We start from the raw sequence: 23,091 nt of genomic DNA on the forward strand, positions 1-23,091 counted from the left end.
TTTGTCTTACATATTGTGGTGTTCCTATGTTAGGTGCATATATATTTATAATTGTTATCTCTTCTTGGATTGATCCTTTGATCATTATGTAGTGTCCTTCTTTGTCTCTTTTCACAGCCTTTGTTTTAAAGTCTATTTTATCTGATATGAGTATTGCTACTCCTGTTTTCTTTTGGTCTCTATTTGTGTGGAATATCTTTTTCCAGCCCTTCACTTTCAGTTTGTATGTGTCCCCTGTTTTGAGGTGGGTCTCTTGTAGACAACATATATAAGGGTCTTGTTTTTGTATCCATTCAGCCAGTCTTTGTCTTTTGGTTGAGGCATTCAACCCATTTACATTTAAGGTAATTATTGATTAGTATGATCCCTTTGCCATTTACTTTATTGTTTTGGATTCAAGTTTATACACCCTTTTTGTGTTTCCTGTCTAGAGAAGATCTTTAGCATTTGTTGGAGAGCTGGTTTGGTGATGCTGAATTCTCTCAGCTTTTGCGTGTCTGTAAAGCTTTTGATTTCTCCTTCATATTTGAATGAGATCCTTGCTGGGTACAGTAATCTGGGCTGTAGGTTATTTTCTTTCATCACTTTAAGTATGTCTTGCCATTCCCTTCTGGCCTGAAAACTTTCTATTGAAAGATCACCTATTATCGTTATGGGAATCCTCTTGTGTGTTATTTGTTGTTTTTCCCTTGCTGCTTTTAATATTTGTTCTTTGTGTTTGATCTTTGTTAAGGGTTTATCCTGTTTGGGACTCTCTGGGTTTCTTGGACTTGGGTGATTATTTCCTTCCCCATTTTAGGGAAGTTTTTAACTATTATCTCCTCAAGTATTTTCTCATGGCCTTTCTTTATGTCTTCTTCTTCTGGGACTCCTATGATTCGAATGTTGGGGTGTTCAACATTGTGCCAGAGGTCTCTGAGGTTGTCCTCATTTCTTTTAACTCTTTTTTCTTTTTTCCTCTATTTCATTTATTTCTGCCATTCTATCTTCTACCTCACTAATCCTATCTTCTGCCTCCATTATTCTACTGTTGGTTCCCTCCAAAATGTTTTTGATCTCATTTATTGCATTATTCATTATATATTGACTCTTTTTTATTTCTTCTAGATCCTTGTTAAACATTTCTTGCATCTTCTCGATCTTTGTCTCCAGGCTATTTATCTGTAACTCCATTTTGTTTTCAAGATTTTGGATCATTTTCACTATCATTATTTGGAATTCTTTATCAGGTAGACCCTATCTCTTCTTCTTTTGTTTGGTTTGGTGGGCATTATCCTGTTCCTTTACCTGCTGGGTATTTCTCTGCCTTTTCATCTTGATTATATTACTGTGTTTGGGATGGCCTTTCTGTATTCTGGCAGGTTGTGGTTCCTCTTTATTGTGGAAGTTCCTTGCTGTGGGTGGGATTGGACATGTGGTTTGTCAAGATTTCCTGATTAGGGAAGCTTGTGTCAGTGTTCTGGTGGGTGGAGCTGGATTTCTTCTCTCTGGAGTGCACTGAAGTGTCCAGTACTGAGTTTTGAGCTGTCGATGGGTTTGCTGTGACACTGGGCAGCCTGTGTATTGAAGCTCAGGGCTATGTTCCTGTGTTGCTGGAGAATTTGTGTGGTATGTCTTTCTCTGAAACTTGTTGGCCCTTGGGTGGTACTTGGTTTCAGGGTAGGTATGGAGACGTTTGATGAGCTTCTATCGAGTAATGTTCCCTGGAGTCAGGAGTTCTCTGGCGTTCTCAGAATTTGGACTTAAGCCTCCTGCCTCTGATTTTCAGTCGTATTCTTACAGTAGCCTCAAGACTTCTCCATCTATACAGCACCGATGATAAAACATCTAGGTTAATGATGTAAAGTTTCTCCATAGTGACGGACACCTTCCCCATGAAGTCCTTAAGTTTTACAGTTTCCTCACGTGGCCAAATTATCCTGCATTTTTCTCTGTACGTAGAACCAATATCTCTTCCTCCGCTAGTTACCTTGGGGTATCTGGTTTTCTTTAATTAACAATCATCTTTTGATGTTCTGATTATCTGCCCTTTCTTGCAAAACTTCTATATAATCCAGCTCCTCCTTTGCCTCCTTGGAGCAGTTCTCTCAGGGTCACTTGAGATGCTGCTTCCCGGGCTTGAAGTGTAGGTCGCTGGCTCATTACTAAAGCTACAGCTCAGGAACAGCCACCCAGGAGAGGTGCACAGGGCAGGGTCTGAGAGGGGAGGACACTTTGCAGGCTGCCATTGTCTCCAAACCAACTTTTGACTTTTTCAAAATACTAATTAGTTAATCATGGCCATACCACTGTGACCCCTCAGAAAAATCTTTGCTATATGTTCAGCTTTGAAAACCATTTGTATTTTATGGAAAAAATTTATAAACAATGGGCTAAAATCTGACTCTACCCCCCTTACTTTTTCAGGGACATGCAGCTAAGTAGGCAGATTTTTTATTTAAAGCAGATGTTCCCCAAAAAGGATTATCTCATGTAAGAACAATGATTAAGACAAACATTTGAAGAATTAAGGGAGCTATGAGGACCAGCACTATAATTTGAGGATTCCCCCTGCCATTCCTGAATATAATTATTTATTTTTTAACTTCAACCATCCCCAGTGGATGGCACACCCTCTGGATGCTGTTCTGGACAAGAGGGTACTCATGGATGTTACCTTCATTCTGGGTAGGTTTTATGTAGAAGTTCTTTTTGCTTCCCTCTTGCACCTTACTTTTCCATATGTATGGTCTTGATGAGAGTAGAGATGATTGATAAAAGATGAGGTTTTATCTTCCTGAAAAGAGTATTCATATTTTATACAGGTGGAGAGAGAACACAAACCAAGAGAGAATACAAACATGAGTGGGAGTGTTTAGGTCCTGGGAGGGAGGTGTGTATTGTCAGGAGGTAGCATTAATATGCATTATGTTTCAAACCTGGGCTTGGAGGCTTCATCCAAATAAAATACCTTAGTGCAACTTTCACCAACTGTCATGAATGCCTTTGAATTTAAGTAAATGCTGAGTCAGCTACCTCCCTCAGGTCATCTCTGACCATGAGACCGCACGTTAATGACTCCAGTTTCTCCAGGTCCTAAGTATAACATCTTGAGATGCTTCCTCATATTGATTTCACAAATAATGAAGAATGCCACACCACATCATTGATAGTGTAAACAAACAGTACCAGTTGCACTGACTTCCCCCAGGCAGTTCCTCCCCAAAAACAAGAAATTGGACTCAATACTCAGGCTTAATTGGGAAACCTAGGTTTACCAACTAGCTAGGAAATCCCAGAGGAAGACCCTATAAGATGGTAGGTTGGAGGTACTGTCAACATATATCCCTTATTGATATATGTCTTACAAAGGGGATCCAACCATATAAACAGTAATTGTTGCTAAATATTAATACAACATGTGTGCCCTTTGGATCATATTTATTGTTTAGAGGCCAGGTATTATCTTCTTTCCTCTCAAAAACATAATGAGATGCTTATAGGAGTGTTTTTGCCTTTTCATACTGTAAGGAAAAACACTCTTATAACCATCTTTAAGAAGTAAGTTTTCTGTTCTGTTTTGGTTTTTTTCAACTGTGGTGTTGTAGAAGACTCTTAGAGCCCCTTGGACTGCAAGAAGATCAAACAAGTCAATCCTAAAGGAAATAAGTCCTGAATATTCATTGAAAGGACTGATGCTGAAGCTGAAACTCCAATACTTTGGCCACCTGATGGGAAGAACTGATGGAAAAGACCCTGTTGCTGGATAAGATTGAAGGCAGGAGGGGAAGGGATGACAGAGGATGAGATGGCTGGATGGCATCACCGACTTGATGAACATGAATCTGAGCAAACTCCAGGAGTTGGTGATGGACAGGGAAGCTTGGCATGCTTCATTTGGCTAGATCCATGACCCTAGGGGTCATGACTGAGGTCATCATCGGAGGTTGACCTCATTCTGATGCCCAGATTTCTGCTGACAGTAGCTCTAAGTGCTACAGAGGCAAACAATGGATTTTATATTAGCGTTAGAGCCATTGGAGAGGCTGATGGAGTGGTATTTGCATGAAATATTCACAAAGGTCTGGAGTGAATCTGTTGGGAGACAAATTACTTTGAATGTTTTCAATTTTCTTCATGGTCCTGATCTTTGACGTGAAAGGACACTCGTGAACAGAAAACATGCTTTAGAAGATTGAAGGAACTTTCCTGTACGGTTAAACACTTCTGAGAAGACTTGGACTCATGCAAATCTCTCCTTCCTCCTCCTGGATACTTTTGCTTAAATGTCAAGTTAGTAAATCAAGACACACATTTCTCCTCTAATCCAGAGGAAATGTGCTTAGTGAGTAATCTCTCTTATTCTCTAGTAGGGAGAATATGTTAGGTAGGGTATGTGTTAGCAGCTTATAAAAACTTTGGCACTCCTAAAATGTGGAATCACATGGATAGGCAGGAGTGGGATATTAGGGAAGCAGTGCTAAAATATTACCCTGGCTGTTATTTGTACTGTGAGTAAAAAATGGCCTATGTCTCTGACCCAGGGATATTGTGTCTTCTGTCAGTATGAGTACATACAACAGTGTCAGGCTAACTCATTAGTTTGCAAGTAAGATAAATTCAATCACTTCAGTTTCTGAACCAACTCTTGGAAATTTAGATTCAATGTCATTTTGAGACTTTATCTAGATCTAGTAATTTTGTAATGACTATTGGAAGGGATACTGAACAGCAGGTTCCACAGTGCTGTCATCTAAGGATATAAACAAATTGTACAGAAATATTTACATGCATTCTCCTAAATCATTAGTGAAAGCTGACATGGATAAATAATTCATATAGATAAAGTAACTTCACATAAAATAAGTTCTATAAAGAAATAAAATACAATATTAGTTTAAGAAAGAAAGTTTAAGAAAGTAGAGGATACTTAAATGGACTGGCCTTGGAGGTAGGACAAAAATGGGAGAGTAAGTTACCACAGAAACATAAAAAAGATAACTTCTAACGTAAGAGAATGACCATCCCTGCCACAGTTTCATATAATATGAAGTAAGATAACTACTACACAATTCTAAAAGGGAAAGTTTGTTAATGACTCTGGGGAATATCTTTTGAATGATGGGAATAAAAGTCTTAATAGAGTGGGTAAAGGGAAGAAATAGGGCTAGAATGGAGAGATAATACTTTAACTCTTCACAGATATTTTTCTATGATGAGGAACAGAGGAAAAAAAGAAAAACACTGCTGGGAAAGAACATAGGAACAAGGAAACAATATGGAATTGTGGGCAACATTTTTGCTTTTGAATACTGATCAGGGTACATGAAAACTTAGCATCAGAATAAAAGCCTATAACTTAAAGGAGACTGTTAACAAAACATATTATTTTAAAAGAATTTTGCTTGCTATCTTGTTCTTAGGAGCAAGAATTATCCTTATGACTCAGAAGGTTGATTAAAATCAAGACTTATGGACTTTCTGGCATATTTTCTAATGTAAGTTCCTATGATCAATGCTAGAACATGAGGAAGAACATAAAGAATACCTACTGTGAGGCTTATTCCTATAATTGTTCATCTTGTTATATTTACTTCTAAATTAGTATCAATATTTATCAAAATATTTATAATGAATATTAAAATTTAACTCAGCAATAAAAAGATAGGGAACTTAATTTAAACATGAGCAAAGGATTTGAACAGATATTTCTCTAAAGAAAATTTGAAAATTGGCCAATATGGTACATGTGGAAAGATGCTCAATGTTAGTCATAAGGAAAAGCAAATTAAAACACAGTGAGGTACCACTTTAAACTCACTAGAATAGTTTTACATCCACTAGAATAGCTTTAATGAAAAACAAAATGGAAAGAGTTGGCATTGTTGGCAAATAATTATAAGCTGGAATCCTCCTACATTGCTGGTGGGAATGTAAATTGTGAAGAAGGTAAACATGGAGTTACCTTGTGACATGCTATTTTTACTTCTAGTTATATACACAAGATAATTGAAGCCATAATTCACACAAAAACTTGTGCATAAATATTCAAAACATCATTCATAATAGCCAGAAGGTGGAAATGACCCATGTCTATCATTTGATAAATGGATAAACAAAATATGGCAAATTAATACAACAGTTTATTATTCAGCCACAAAAAATGAATTACTGATACATGCAATAACATGGATAAATTATGAAAACATTATGTTAAGTGAAAATGCCAGATTTAAAAGGCATATTTTATTATCACATTTATATGAAATGTGAAGAATAAGCAAATCCATAGAGACAGTTGGGGAAGGAGAAACAAAGCCTATAGGCTTTTTTCTTGGGGTAATGTAAATGTTTTGAATATAGTGGTGATAATTGTAAAACACTGTGAGTATACACTGTCACATGGTTAAAATGGTATATTTTATTTTTTGTAAATTTAATATCAATAAAATCATATCAGTACTAAAATGTACCATTTTATTTAACCCTTCATCGAAAAAAAAAATAAGTTCAGGAAAGTTTCATTTTTTTTTATGGATTAGAGTTAATTTTAAAATGAGTTAAGTTTAGGAGATTAATGAGTTGAAAATCTTGGCATGGACAGTTCTCTGCTCATTATTCTTTGCCATTATTACATCTAACTGCTGTTGTTGTAGAGTGAAAAGTTGTGTCCAATTCTTTGTGACCCCAAGGACTGCAATATTCCAGGCTTCCTTGTCCTTCATTGTCTCCCAGAGTTTGTTCAAATTCATGTCCATTGAGTCTGTGATGATATCCAGCAATCTCATCCTCTGTTGTCCACTTCTCTTCCTGCCCTCAATCTTTCCCAGCATCAGGGTCTTTTCTAATGAGTTGGCTCTTTGAATCAGGTGACCAAAGTATTGGTGCTTTAGCCTCTCCAATAAATATTCAAAGTTAATTACATTTAGGATTGTCTGGTTTGATCCCCTTGCTGTCTAAGGGACTCTAAAGAGTCTTCTCCAGAACCACAGTTTGAAAGCATCAATTTTTGTGGCTCAGCCTTCTTTATGGTCCAACTCTCAAATCCATTAATGACTACTGGAAAAACCATAGCTTTGACAATACAGAACTGTCAGCAAAGTGATGTCTCTGCTTTTTAATATGCTGTTTAGATTGGCCATAGCTTTTCTTCCAAGGAGCTAGCATCTTTTAATTTCATAGCTGCAGTCACCATCTGCAATGCTTTCTGGAGCTCAAGAAAATAAAATCTGTCACTGTTTCTACTTTTCTTCCATCTACTTGCCATGAAGTAATGGGACCATATGTCATGATCTTCACTTTTTGAATGTTGAGTTTTGAGCCAGCCTTTTCACTCTCTTCTTTCATCATTATGAAGAGGCTCTTGAGTTCCCCTTCACTTTCTGCCTTTTTGAGTGATATCATCTGCATATCTGAGGTTGTTGATATTTCTCCTGCCACTCTTGATTCCAGTTTGTGATTCATCTAGACTGGCATTTCCCATGATGTACTCTGCATATAAGTTAAATAAACAGTGTGGCAAAAATAGCCTTTTCCTATTCTTTCCCCAATTGTGAACCAGTCCATTGTTCCATGTTTGGTTCTAACTCTTTCTTTTTGATTTGCATATAGGTTTCTCAGGAAACAGGTAAGGTGGTCTGGTATTCACATCTCTTTATGAATTTTCCACAGTTTTCTGTGATCCACACAGTCAAAGGCTTTAGCATAGTCAATGAAGCAGAAGTAGACATTTTTCAGAAATTCCCTTGCTTTCTCTATGATCCAAGGAATGTTGGCAATTTGCTCTGTGGTTCCCCTGCCCTTTCTAAACCTAACTTGTACATCTGGAAGTTCTCAGTTCACATAGTACTAAAGACTAGCTTGAAGGATTTTGAGCATAATCTTACTAGAATGTGAAATAAGCACAATCGTGTAGTAGTATGAACATTCTTTGGCACTGCTCCTCTTTGGGATTGGAATGAAAACTGATATTTTCCAGCAGATGGCTCTGCTGTTACATCTAACTGTAACTTGAAAATTGGCTTAGTTAAGAAACAAATTTCAACATATCTACCTGTGCCAATCACTGTACTTGATTTTGGAAAGCAAAGATCAACTGCTGATAATTCAAATAATACTACCAAACTGTAGTAATCAAAAGAGCATGATATTGGCACAAAAATAGACACATGGATCAATGGAACAGAATAGAGAGCCCAGAAATAAACAGACACACATACAATCAATTAATCTTTGACAAAGGAGGCAAGAATACACAATGGAGAAAAGATAGTGGCTTCAGTAAGTGGTCTTGGGAAAGCTGGACAACTCTATGTAAATCAATGACATTAGAACACTCCCTCACAAAATACAAAAATAAATACACAAAAATAAACTCAAATTATACTAAAGACCTAAGTATAAGATATTACACTATAAAATTCCTAGAAGTGCATTAATGCAAAACATTCTCTGACAAAAATTGTACCAATATTTTCTTAGGTCAGTATCCCAAGAAAAAACAAATAAAAGAAAAAATATACAAATGGGATCTAATTCGAACAAAAATGGAAAAAAACCTACACATAGGAAGAAAATATTCTACAAATGATGCAACTGACAAGGGCTTAATTTCTGAAACATCCAAACAATTCATATAGCAAAAATATCAAAAAAGCAAAGACCAAGTTAAAAAAAAAGGGCATAAGACCTAGATATTTCTCCACCAAAACAACAACAACAACAAAATTGCATGCAAATGGACAATAGGCACATGAAAGGATGTTCAACATCATTAATTATTAGAGAAATGCAAAATAAAACTATAATGAGGTTTTACCTAACACTCTTGACTAACAGGGTCAGAATGACCAGTATCAAAAAGTCTACAAATAATAAATGCTGGATTAAGTGAACTTTCTTACACTGTTGGTGGAGAACATTATGGAGGTTCCTTCAGTTCAGTTCAGTTCAGTCACTCAGTCTTCTCCAACTCTTTGTGACCCCATGAACCACAGTATGCCAGGCCTACGTGTCCATCATCAACTACCGGAGTCCACCCAAACCCATGTCCATTGAGTCCATGATGCCATCCAGCCATCTCATCCTCTGTCGTTCCCTTCTCCTCCTGCCCTCAATCTTTCCCAGCATCAGGGTCTTTTCCAATGAGTCAGCTCTTCGCATCAGGTGGCCAAAGTTATTGGAGTTTCAGCTTCAATACCAGTCCTTCCAATGAACACCCAGGATTGATCCAGCAGATGTTGGCAATTTGATCTCTGGTTCCTCTGCCTTTTCTAAAACCAGCTTGAACATCTGGAAGTTTGTGGTTCACGTATTACTGAAGCCTAGCTTGGAGAATTTTTAGTATTACTTTACCAGCGAGTGAAATGAGTGCAATTGTGCAGTAGTTTGAGCATTCTTTTGCATTGCCTTTCTTTGGGATTGGAAGGAAAACTGACCTTTTCCAGTCCTGTGTCCACTGCTGAGTTTTCCAAATTTGCTGGCATATTGAGTGCAGCACTTTCAGAACATCGTCTTTCAGGATTTGAAATAGCTCAACTGGAATTCCATCACCTCCACTAGCTTTGTTCATAGTGATACTTACTAAGGCCCACTTGACTTCACATTCTAGGATGTCTGGCTCTAAGCGAGTGTGAGTGTTCACACCATCATGATTATCTAAGTCATGAAGATCTTTTTTGTACAGTTGTTCTGTATATTCTTGCCACCTCTTGTTAATATGAAACTAAAAATATAATTGCCATATGATCCAGCAATCCCTCTTCTAGGCATATATCCCTCAAAGGCAAAAACTCTAATTAGAAAAGATACATACATCCTAATGTTAATAGCAGCATTATTTACAATACCCATGACATGAAAGTAACCTAAATAGTCACTGACAGATTAATGGAAGATGTGGTACACACACACAATTGAATATTATTTAGCCACAAAAATAAATGAAATAATGCTATGTGAAGCAGCATGGATGGACCTAGAGAATATCATCATGAATGAACTAAGTCAGAGAAAGACAAATACCATGTATATCACTTACATGTGGAAGTAAGTGATCATATCTAAAATGATCATAAGTAAGTATCATATCTAAAATATGATACATAAGAACTTATTTATAGGAACAGAAATAGACATAAAGAAAATAAACTTATGGTTACTAAATGGAAAAGGTGAGGAAGGGATAAAGTAGGAGTTTGCGATTAGCAGACACAAACTCTTACATAAAATATACAAAAATCAAGGTCCTACCTACTGAATAGTAGAGAATTACTTTGCTGTACTCTTAAAACTACAAAATATTACAAATCAACTGTACTTCAATTACAAAAAAAAAAACAACAACAAAAGATAAATAGCTGGTGTGTGTCGTTCTGAGAAATTCACAGCCCAGTAACAGTAGCAAAACACATACATGGGTATTGAGAGTCCTATACAGTTATTTTGACAGATATTCATGTGAATATTTTCATTTAGTATGGAAATTGCCTAATGATGTAATTCTGATTTAAACTATAATTGTGTACTAGTGTTTGTTTAGGTAGTTCCAGGACAAATAGTTTAAGAATTATAGGTATATAGATTAGATAGACAGATAGAGATAAGGATAGATATGGAGATTGATACATACATACTCAATAATTCTGGCTGGGTTTCTATGAAGCGGCCTTTCCATCCTATTTGTACATTTCCAATAATGCAGATGGTGATTGCAGCCATGAAATGAAAAGATGCTTACTCCTTGGAAGGAAAGTTATGATCAACCTAGATAGAATATTGAAAAGCAGAGACATTACTTTGCCAACAAAGGTCTGTCTAGTCAAGGCTATGGCTTTTCCAGTAGTCATGTATGGATGTGAGAGTTGGACTGTGAAGAAAGCTGAGCACAGAAGAATTCATGCTTTTGAACTGTGGTGTTGGAGAAGACTCGTGAGTCCCTTGGACTGCAAGGAGATCCAACCAGTCCATTCTGAAGGATATCAGTCCTGGGTATTTGGAAGGACTGATGCTAAAGCTGAAACTCCAATACTTTGGCCACCTCATGCAAAGAGTTGACTCATTGGAAAAGACCCTGATGCTGAGAGGGATTGGGGGCAGGAGGAGAAGGGGACAACAGAGGATGAGATGGCCGGATGGCATCACCAACTCGATGGACGTGAGTTTGAGTGAACTCCGGGAGTTGGTGATGGACAGGGAGGCCTGGCGTGCTGCAATTCATGGAGTCGCAAAAAGAGTCGGACACGACTGAGCAACTGAACTGAATAATGTGTTCACAGGTGTGCTACTGTTCCCACTTTTTTTCTGGTGTGTCAGGGAATAAAGAAACAAGTATATATACTTTGTTTTGTCTAGAAGGAGAAAGGTGGGGCTCTGATTGAGGTTGCTCAGAATGACTTCCCACTGTGTAGTCTATATTACTTCTGATATGATAATGAATTAGAAAACAAAAATTAATATATTAGTTGAAAGATGTTATTTAAAAAATAAATCTCGTATTATAATGATTGAAATATATCCACCTGATGGTTTGATACAAAAGAACCCATTTGTATTCAAAGAAACTGAATTTCATGAAGTCCTATATTCCATTGTGAAATCTCTGATTATATACCATTGTGAGTGAGTGAGTGAAAGCTCTCAGTTGTGTCTGACTCTTTGCTACCTCATGGACTATAGGGTCCATGGAATTCTCCAGACCAAAATACTGGAAAGGATAGCTGTTCCCTTCTCCAAGGGATCTTCCCAATCCAGGGATCGAACCCAGGTTTCCTACATTGCTGGCAGATTCTTTACCAGCTGAACCACCAAGGAAGCCCTAATATACCATTATTTTTTCCCAAATATCACATATTTGTGTGTGTGTACAAAACCTAGGCTTTGCTCTTTTTATCCATTTTCATATCTCCTTTTCTCACTGCTGGGAGTGAGCTCCGCCTGTGGCAAAGGTCATGAGGAAGGAGGCTTGGCATACGCAAAGGCGGGATCAAGCCTCAGGAGTTCCCCTGGGAATTCTCGAGCATCTACCCCCCCAAACCAGAGTCTGCCTACTTTCTGCTTTGTGCTTTCACGTACACCTCTGACTTTACGGGGGGCTGTCCCCCACTACCTCTCTTTGAAAAAAGAGTTAGCTTACAGCTCCAGTTAATAATTCCTAGGTGTGACAGTGTTTCAACCTACAAACTCCTTTGGAAATCCTCTAGCCTGCCTGAATAGGTTTTTCCGGCAACATGTGATTGCTCAGAGCCTCCCAACTGTGAGAGGCATGAGATGTTCTAAACTGTCTAAATACAAAGTCCTTTGAGCAGTTAAAAGATTGATTAGAAATTGTATTGGTGAAGGGTTTTTCACTTATTGGGCCAATGTTTGCTGCTAAGTCTCCATACCCCTTACCTACTGTGTCCTTGGCAGTGTATTGATTGATATAATGGGTGTATAGAAATGTAAGGAGTAGCCTCAATGTCTGTAACCTTGGACCCTTGAGTTAATTCTTTTCTTGATTGAGCCCACCTCACCTTTGCCCTATAGGAATGCAGCTTTGTCCAATGCTGTTTTGGAGGCTGGTGCCTGACTTTGGAATAATCACCTTTAGAGAAAAATAAGTTTCTTAAAATGTTAACAGGCCTCCTGGCCAGAAGATGATGTAATTCACCTGAACTTTTGCATATGATAAGTTTGAAAGCCTGGCTTCGATTAGGACCAGAAACTGCTGTCCTTGTATGACTCCACCCCTTCCCCCATTATCCTCTGTGCACAACTTAAGGTATAAAAACTACTTTGGAAAATAAAGTGCGGGCCTTGTTCACCGAAACTTGGTCTCCCCACGTCGCTCTCTCTCTCAAATTCTGGCTGAGTCTCCATCTGGAGCACGGAACCCGCCATGCTTGCTAATTATGCCTGGGCTTCTAAAATCCAACCGGGGAGGCCTCAGTGTCTCCTCTCCTTCGGGAGAACGGAAGGATGCCTGCGGCCTACGTAAGTGGTGCAAACTTCTTGTCTTCAAGTTTTATTGGTCTCCCGTGTAAACCAAGCTACTCAGCCTCTTTCCTCCACTGAATTTTCCTACTGAGTTATCCTCATTCTATTACTCTTTATATCCTTAATTAACGTTTAATTAAGCAATTGTTTCCTGATCCTCGCCTACGCCGTCTCTCCTTCGAATACCCTGGATCAGCCGGGGCTGGACCCCGGCATCTCACTACTTTCACAAAGTTTCTAAATCTCTTTTTAGAAACTCTCTATTAAACCTCCTTCTTTGTCTTTAATCTCTAATTTGTGCAAAATATTGCAATAAAAATGATTTCATATTGGTATTCATTGTAATAGTATACTTTTTTCATGGTTGAGTTTTAGAGATCTACATAGTAGACGTTGGTCACTAACATTTTGTCTCAGGTGACCAGACATGCTGGACTCCAATTTAAATGACAATTTAGAATGTTTTCACTTGACTAACACTAGAAATATGATTGGTGTGATTTGACCATTATATATAGAAATAAGATATAAGCATTTATAACTGTCATATAGTAAGAATCAAATTTAGTTCATCACCAATGCTAAAATATTGTTAAATATATATTATTAATTGTAGATATTAAACAGAATATGTTTGTATCAATAAAACACAGTAGATATAAATCTTTCAGAGTAGGGAAATGATTGTAGATTTAGAATACCATTTTGTTTCTCACACCCATTCTGCCAGGTGAAAGCAAATTCTTTGATTGCCCAAATGGTTCTCCACATTTCATATGAGATGACTATTGAATGAAAAGGCCAATACCATGTGTCTGTCTATAGACCTGGATATTTGGACTCATGGAATTATTCTGAAGCACCCAAACAGAGTAAGCAGAAACTAAACATTGTTTTGATTGTTACAGTGATAGTTCTCATTACGCTTTTGCTTTACCTTTCATATCAATAAATGTGCTTTTCACTTGATAACATGTTTTTATCACTGATATCATTTCAGATGGTTACAAGAGACCAGCGAAGAAAGAAGACACATATTTACATCTGAGCTACCCAGGGCTATAGAAAACTACTGTGCCTCAAGTTGAGCATCTGTTGTAGCAAGTAGTATAATAATTATTAACAATCTGAGATTAAAACAAAATAAAAAATAATTGAAAATTTTTATCTGAAATTTTCAAGCAGGAGCAAATTCCATATTTTTAAAAAGCTGTTCTATTAAACATATTAGCTAACAAAATTTTCTCAATACAAATATGTCTCTTTATATTAATACTATAATTCTCTTTCTTGGATAAAAATAAGATTTGTAGTTTGTATGCATGTAATGGAATTTCCATTGTTTTATTTTCTAAGTTCACATGAAATGTTTAAGTTATTCCTGAAACTGAAGCTTAGCTAAGGCTCAGGAAAAATGAAATCTTGCTGTGTTCATTAGAGTACTTAATGCTCTTGTTTTATTTCCTGAGGCATACACTCACATGCATATGTATTGCAACAGCAGGTGGGGACAGATATTGACAGAATGGTTAGTTTAAGTTTAGGATTTCCCATCTTACTTTCTGTGTTTCTTGTTTTCAGTGGATTTTGGAAATGATTTATGAGTCATGTGAATGATTGCTTAGTGTTGAAATTACCAGTGTAAGAATTCACAGTTTGGCTTGTTTGCTGTTACTGACAGAATTTGTGGGTTCAGGTTTATTACACAAAGGAAATGAAGTATCAGCCACTTATGTTTTGTAATGTTTTTAATATTAAAAACAGATCTTATTGCTGAAATTTTATCTTTAGAGTAATTCTTCATAGGTATTAAAAGTATCCCTATTATTAGTAGTAAATCAATGTTTGGTAGCTGGAAGTTGTTGATATATTTAAACATCTTTTTACGTTAGGAAATCATTTTGAAATTTCTAATTGAGGAATCATAGGAAGAGACTCATATTTCCTGGTAGAGAGAATATTTTCTGAGTTTCCATCTTTGAAAAAATATATCATCCATTGAATTCCATTGATTTTTCTCAATAACTTATTTTTGCTATATGTATGCTACTCAACTACATGAATGGTATATTTCATATTGGATTAAGATATTGTTTTATGACTGAATCTGCAAGAAGTAAACCAAACATTAATATAAAAAATATTGGTATCTTAATTTGAAATTCATCTGAGGGAAAGATTTTTTCTTGAGAATAGGAACTGAATCTGGGTAGGGAGGTCTAGACATGATGCTCACAGAAAGTCAATCACCATCTATCTCGAACAAAAGTGTCAAAGGTCTCTAGAAAATATGTAATATAGGCTAGATGCTAAAATGACAATTTACATCAGGAGAAAAGCCAAGATAGGAATATACATACATTAAGTGTATTTACATGATTGTGCTAACACACTTAGGAATTGGCTGAAAATGTGTTGGGCAACATATGGAAGAGACAGACATTACAATCCCAGAAAATAAGTAGATATGGCAAAATAGCATGCATGTATTTTTAAGATTCTATTTTACAGTTTAATTTTCCTCTGCACTTATTCAGTGCAGTTCAGTTCAGTCGCTCAGTCATGTCTGACTCTTTGTGACCCCATGGACCTCAGCATGCCAGGCCTCCCTGACCATCACCAACTCCTAGAGTTTATCCAAACTCATGTCCATTGAGTTGGTGATGCCGTCCAACCATCTCATCCTTTGTTGTCCCCTTCTCCTCCTGCCCTCAATCCTTCCCAGCATCAGGGTCTTTTCCAATGAGTCAGTTCTTCGCATCAGGTGGCCAAAGTATTGGAGTTTCAGCTTCAACATCAGTCCTTCCAATGAACATCCAGGACTGATCTCCTTTAGGATAGACTGGTTGGATCTCCTTGCAGTCCAAGGGACTCTCAAGTGTCTTCTCTAACACCACAGTTCAAAAGCATCATTTCTTCAGCACTCAGCTTTCTTTATAGTCCAACTCTCACATCCATACATGACTACTGGAAAAACCAGAGCCTTGACTAGACAGACATTTGCTGACAAAGTAATGTTTCTGCTTTTTAATATGCTGTCTAGGTTGGTCATAACTTTCCTTCCAAGGCGTAATCATCTTTTAATTTCATGGCTGCAATCACCATCTGCAGTGATTTTGGAACCCCCAGAAATAAAGTCAGCCACTATTCCCACTGTTTCTCCATCTATTTGCCATAAAGTGATGGGACCGGATGCCATGATCTTAGTTTTCTGAATGTTGAGCTTTAAGCCAACTTTTTAACTTTCCTCTTTCACTTTCATCCAGATGCTCTTTTGTTTTTCTTCACTTTCTGCCATAAGGGCAGTGTCATCTGCATATCTGAGGTTATTGATATTTCTCTTGGCTCTTATTCATTCAGTCATAAATATATTTATTCCATCATCTTACATATAAGACTCTATTCTAGAAACTGCAAATGCATCAAAAACAAGTTGCTTTCTAGCTCAGTTAGCATTTTTTTCCAGTTAAAAAACATTTGCCGTAGTTGTTAAGTTATTAAGTCATGTCTGACTCTTTGCAACCCCATGGACTATAGCACACCAAGTTTCTCTCTCCTCCACTATCTCCTGGTTCTTGATAAATAACAGATTTCTTTTGTCCTTTTGAAATGATGTTTGCTTTATAAATTATGTATCATCCATTTAGGTATCATCTGTTTTTCCTCCAAGGTAATTAGGACTTTCATATATTTTAAGATACATGCAAAATGACTAAATAAAATATCTAGTGGTCTTCCAATATTTATTTTTATTGTTGAGCTTGAATCTTCAATTTGGCCTAATTTCATAATATAATTAGTTGCTTGGTGAAAATTATATCATTTGCTTAGTTGGTGTATTTATTATCTCACATGAATCCATTTTTGCAGGTATATAGTCATCTCTGTATTTATATGATTGTATTACTCTTAATTATTCACTTTTACTTTCAGTGATTGTTCTAGATAATATCAATAGACTTCATCTGTATTTGATATCTATTGCTGTGCAACAAATTTCAATAAACTTGGCTGATTAAACAATTCAGTTCACTTCAGTCGCTCAATTGTGTCTGATTCTGCCACCCTATGGATTGCAGCATGCCAGGCTTCCCTGTCCATCACCAACTCCTGAAGCTTGCTCAGACTCATGACTGTCAAGTTGGTGAAGCTATCAAAACATCTCATTCTCCATCATCCCCTTCCCTTCCTGCCTTCAATCTTTCCCAGCATCAGGGTCTTTTCAAATGAGTCAGTTCTTTCTTTGCATCAGGTGGCCAAAGTATTGTAGTTTCAGCTTCAGCATCAATCCTTCCAATGAATATTCAAGACTGAATATTTCCTTTAGGATGGACTGGTTGGATCTCCATGCAGTCCAAGAGATGCTCAAGAGTCTTCTCCAACACCACAGTTCAAAAGCATTAATTCTTTGGTGCTCAGATTTCTTTATAGTCCAACTCTCACATCCATGCATGACTACTGGAAAAACCATAGCTTTGACTAGACAGACAGTTGTTGGCAAAGTAATGTCTCTGCATTTTGACATGCTGTCTAGATTGGTGATAGTTGTTCTTCCAAGCAGAAAGTGTCTTAATTTTATGGCTGCAGTCACCATCTGCAGTGACTTTTGGAGCCCAAGAAAATAAAGTCTGTCACTCTTTCCATTGTTTCCCCATCTATTTGCCATGAAGTGATGGGACCAGATGCCATGATCTTAGTTTTTTGAATGCTGAGTTTTAAGTCAGCTTTTTCACTCCCCTCCTTCACTTTCATCAAGAGTCTCTTTAGTTCCTCTTTGTTTCTGCTATAAGGATAGTATCATCAGCATATCTGAGGTTATTGATATTTCTCCTGGCAATCTTGATTCCAGCTTGTGCTTCAACCAGCCCAGCATTTTGCATGATGTACCCTGCATATAAGTTAAATAAGCAGGGTGACAATATACCACCTTGACATACTCCTTTCCCTATTTGGAACCATTCTCTTGTTCCATGTACAGTTCTAACTGATGCTTCTTGACCTTCATGATTTCTCAGGAGGCAGGTCAGGTGGGCTGGTATTCCCTTCTCTTGAAGAATTTTCCACATTTTGTTGTGATCCTCACAGTCAAAGGCTTTGGAACAGTCAATAAAGCAGAAGTAGATGTTTTTCTTTAATTGTCTTGCTTTTTCTATGATCAAACAGATGTTGGCAATTTGATCTCTGGTTCCTATACCTTTTGTAAATCCAGCTGGAACACCTGGTAGTTCACAGTTCACATATTGCTGAAGCCTGGCTTGGAGTATTTTGAGCATTACTTTGTTAACGTGTGAGATGAGTGCAACTGTGCAATAGTTTGAGCATTGTTTGGCATTGCTCTTCTTTTGGATTGCAATGAAAACTGACCTTTTCCAGTCCTGTGGCCACTGCTGTATTTTCCAAATTTGCTGGCAGATTGAGTGCAGCACTTTCACAGCATCATCTTTTAGGATTTGAAATAGTTCACCTGGAATTCCATCATCTCCACTAGCTTTGTTCATAATGATGATTCCTAAGGCCCACTTGACTTCACATTGCAGGATGTCTGGCTCTAGGTGAGTGATCACACCATTGTGGTTATCTGGGTCATGACAATCTTTTCTGTATAGTTCTGTGTATTCTTGCCACCTCTTCTTAATATCTTCTGCTTCTGTTAGGACCATACAATTTCTGTACTTTATTCTGCCCATCCTTGCAAGAAATGTTTCCTTGGTATCTGTAATTTTCTTGGCAATCTTTAGTCTTTTCCATTCTATTGTTTTCCTTTTCTTTGCATTAATCACTGAGGAAGGATTTTTTTTTTTAATCTCTCTTTGATATTCTTTGGAACTCTGCATTCAGATGGGTATATCCTCCCATTTCTCCTTTGCCTTTCACTTCTCTTCTTTTCTCAGCTATTTGTAAGGCCTCCTCAGACAACCAGTTTGCCTTTTTGCATTTCTTTTTCTTGGGGATGGTCTTGATCACTGCCTCCTGTACAAAGTCATGAACCTCTGTCCATAGTTCTTCAGGCACTCTGTCTATGTGATCTAATCCCTTGAATCTATTTGTGTTTTCTTCTTAAACAACATCCACATATTAGCTCATAGCTGTTAGTAGAAAGAAGCCCAGGCTCAGCCTCACAGAATTATGCCTTTATAAGGTCTCACAAGGATAAATTCCAGACATCAGTCAGGTTGCAAAATAATTTAGAACTCAGTATCTTCTAGGCTTTTTGATTTTGGCTAATTTATCCTTTTGGTTGTTTGACTAAAATCTTAATTTTATTCCTGGCTGTAAGCCAGGGGACTCTCTGAACTCTAAAACTCCACCCACATTCTAGCTACCTGGATGTTTCATCCTTATAGGCAGCAGTGGAGAACCTTCATGCCAAATTTCTCTAATAACTTAAAATGTCTTTCACCAGGAATATCTCCATCACTTTTAAAGGTTTACTTAGTCAGCTCAGGCCCAATTAGAGTATTCTACCTTTTAAAAATATTAACTATGCCATATAATGTAATCTAGTTATGGGGTGTCTGTTTATCATTCCCACAATTATCAGAGATGTATACATGGTATGTATATCAGAAGGCCGGGATCTTGGTGCCATCTTAGAATTCTACCCACTCTCAACATTTCTAATAGTTATTAAATGAAACACATTTGTGAGCAGGTATGGGTCAAGATATTTAATATTTTTTGTGTGTTTTATGCATAACTTTTTATGAAGTGAAGTGAAGTGAAAGTCGCTCAGTCGTATCTGACTGTTTGTGATCCCGTGAACTACCAGACTCCTCTGTCCATGGGATTCTCCAGGCAAAAGTACTAGAGCAGTTAGCCATTTCCTTCTCCAGGGGATACTCCAGACCCAGGTATCAAACCTGGGTTTCCTGCATTGCAGGCAGATTCTTTACCATCTGAGCCACACAGGAAGCCAATCTTTTTGTGACTAAATACATATACAGGAAGGGATTCATTCTTGCTTTTCAAAAGTTGTCATTTTAATGTAGCTTTATTTCATTGGGTGGGATTTGGAATTAAAAGTACTAGGCATAATTAGATATCATTGTACATATTTTTTGTTCTTCCCTGGTAGCTCGGCCAGTAAAGAATCTGCCTGCAATGCAGGAGATACCGGTTCAATTCCTGGGTTGGGAAGATCTTCTGAAGGAGGGCCTGCAACCCACTCCAGTATTCTTGCCTGGAAAATCTCCATGGACAAGAGGAGCCTGGCGGGCTACAGTCCATGGGTTGCAAAGAGTCAGATATGACTGAGCGACTAAGCACAGCACAGCACATGCACATCTTTTATTGAAAATTCCAAGGAAATACGTAATTACCTAAGATAAAAAAGTTGTTAAACAAAGAAGGAAAAACGATCTCAATTTTATCAACTTGATAAATGAACAAAAAAGGGCTTAGAATCACACAAAGGGTCTGAATCAGAGTTTTATGCTTTCTTGAACACTAGATACTAAGTTAAATGTCTAAATTAATATGTTTAACTAACAACATAATTTCTAAAACATCAATAATTATAAATGCTTGACACTGCTTTTAAAATTATTAAAATCAACGCAATAATGCCCAAATTCTACTTGGAGATGAAAAATACAAATGATTCCATGCATCCAAAATACAATTTAGGACTGCATGTTTGCTAAGATTTGGATATCATCTTGGAAATTATTTATGAATATGCACTTGGATACTCTAATCAATAATCTACTAAAAGGTGCTGTGTATAAAGGAAATCCTAAGTCTAATATGTAGGTCTAAATCAAGTCTGTGTCATTAAGGTTTATATTTAGTTTAGGGGTTTAGGTTTAGCTTATAGCCCTAAACAGACTCATTCATTTTTCAGTAAATGTATCTTTAGTTCTTGGTATCTGCCAAAGATATACTAGATAAATAGGAGGGGAATGGGAGGAGGAGGAGACAAACTGAAAAAAGTAGAGAGTAGAGGTTTGGTAAATGTAGAAGGGATCAGAGGAGAAAAAGAAGGAAAATAACATAGAGGAAATAATTAACAGAGGTTTTAAGATGGCCAAGTAAAACACTAGCATGGCTGGAAAGTCTGTTAGGATTCTAAGTAAACTTTTATTTTTGGCACTTGTCATACTTTAGCAAGTTTTCTTTCTTCTGGCATCATTAACTGAATACATGTTCAATCATGTCCAACTCTTTGTGGCCCCATGGACTGTAGCCTGCCAGGCTACCCTGTCCATGGGATTTATCAGGCAAGAATACTGTAGAGGGTTGCCATTTACTCCTCCAGGGTATCTTCTGACCCAGAGATCAAACTTGTGTCATTTCTTGTGTTTCCTGCATTGCAGGCAGACTGTTTAGTTGCTAAACCATCTTGGAAGCTATTAAGGAGATAATGGTTTAAATAATGTACCACAGAAAGTACAGTAGTAAATGGAAGAAACACCCTGGAGTTGTGCTGAGGCTGTAGTTTTCAAATAATGGTAAACAAAAAAGAAAAGTATTGTGAATAACTGAGTTGTAAGAACTGTCCTTACAGTAAATAGGTAAAGTCAGAATTTTAAATATATAAATTTCTCATTTCAGTGGTGTATCAATTTCAGTGTCAATAAAAAAAAATAATAAGTCAAAATCTGAGGTCTTAGGACTTAAGAGGGCAATAATTTGACTTCAGAGCATTGAAATGAATCACTTATAAGGATTCTGAATACATGCAAGTTAATTACACTAAAGTATTTAGAAGAGAATAGGAAGACTATAAGCCAATGGCAAAGACATCAATAAATGAAAATGAATAGATAGGAGTGGCATGAAAAATAAATCATTAGCATAAGAGAATAAATAGGACTTACTTTTCAGACGTTGATGTCAATTTAAAAATGGAAGAATTACCAGCTACCATGTCAGATAGAAAGCAAGACTCCATCCAAGACTAACTTGGTAAATGTACTGGAAGATACAAAAATGTCTGTTAACCTCAGAATGGTCCTCTAAAGAGGACATAATAAATGAAGAAATCATATTATTTAAAAAATATAGATAGCAACAAAATACTAATTCTAGTAAGAAAGAAGCAGAGCTACCAAGAATGTAAGATATTCACGTTAGTGAAAGCTAGGAGGAAATTTCTGACTTCTAAGATTTTCTGAATTTTAGAGAAGTTCTAATGTGCTAGAAATATGAATGCCAAGACAAGTGCATATTTGTTGGTGAGAAAATGATTGTTAACTTTTTGAATCTGACTATGGATACAGGGAAGTTTATTATACTATACTAGAAACTACTGCAGAAAGAGAGAAAACAGAACAGATTCTTTCAATGTCTATATGAAATCTATATTATACTAATACATACTAAAATTTTACTTACTTTGATTTCTAGTAATGATGTAGCCATTTATTTGCACGAATTTACTGACATAAAAACCACTGAACAATGTGGACATATATTAAACTGAAACTACTCAAAGGGACTATAGCATCACCCAAAGCAGAGAGAAAGGAAATAGGCATCTACTCTTGAATAGAACTGAAACACTTTGTACCTGTTGGCCCCTCCCAATTTGTACAGGACTCTCAGGACCAAAACCTTCCTCCTTAAAAAAAAATATTCAAAATTAACCAGAGTTGTAAAGTAAATTTTAAATTATAAATTTTGGAAAAACCTAAAGAATATCAACACAACCAAGGATAAATTAAGTATTTCTCTTGTAGGTTACATTAAAAATCTTCACAAACAAAGGCAAATTAGATTTGATTATATTTTGAAAGATCTGCCTATAAAAGACACCATGAAAAAGTTGGTAGGATAGTCACTTACTGGGAAAGAGTATACTCCAAAATATATATTTTAAGGAGAAATTGTATCTTCTAAAATCCAATATAAATAGATATAAAACTAATTAAAATTGAGCAAACTACTTAATACTTGAAAATACACTTTAGAAGGGAAGATATACCAATGATCAATAAGCACATGAAAATCATGATATCAGGGAACAAAAAGTGTATTCACAATGTAGTGCCATTACATAGATACTGAAATGGCTAAAAAGAAAACGTGAACACACTAGCAACACTTGTTCCAAGTGAGGATCCCCCAAAGGCAAAATATAAAATGTCTATTATCAGAATCATGGATAAATAAGTAGCAATAAATTCACATAATAGA

The 23,091-nt window shown here is 36.7% G+C and overlaps 1 long non-coding RNA gene across 1 annotated transcript; it reads left to right on the top strand.

The window, feature by feature from the left end:
* Positions 1 to 12,679: 12,679 nt before the first annotated feature.
* LOC147373934 (uncharacterized) lies at positions 12,680 to 14,273 on the top strand. Its single transcript, XR_015162242.1, has 3 exons — positions 12,680 to 12,951; positions 13,685 to 13,826; positions 13,955 to 14,273. It is a non-coding gene; the product is annotated as an uncharacterized LOC147373934 (long non-coding RNA).
* The last annotated feature ends 8,818 nt before the right edge of the window (positions 14,274 to 23,091 follow it).

Source organism: Bos grunniens, chromosome 4 (assembly GCF_055505025.1).
Source record: "Bos grunniens cultivar Pamir isolate PY7600 chromosome 4, Bosgru_T2T1.0, whole genome shotgun sequence".
Lineage (NCBI taxonomy): Eukaryota > Metazoa > Chordata > Mammalia > Artiodactyla > Bovidae > Bos > Bos grunniens.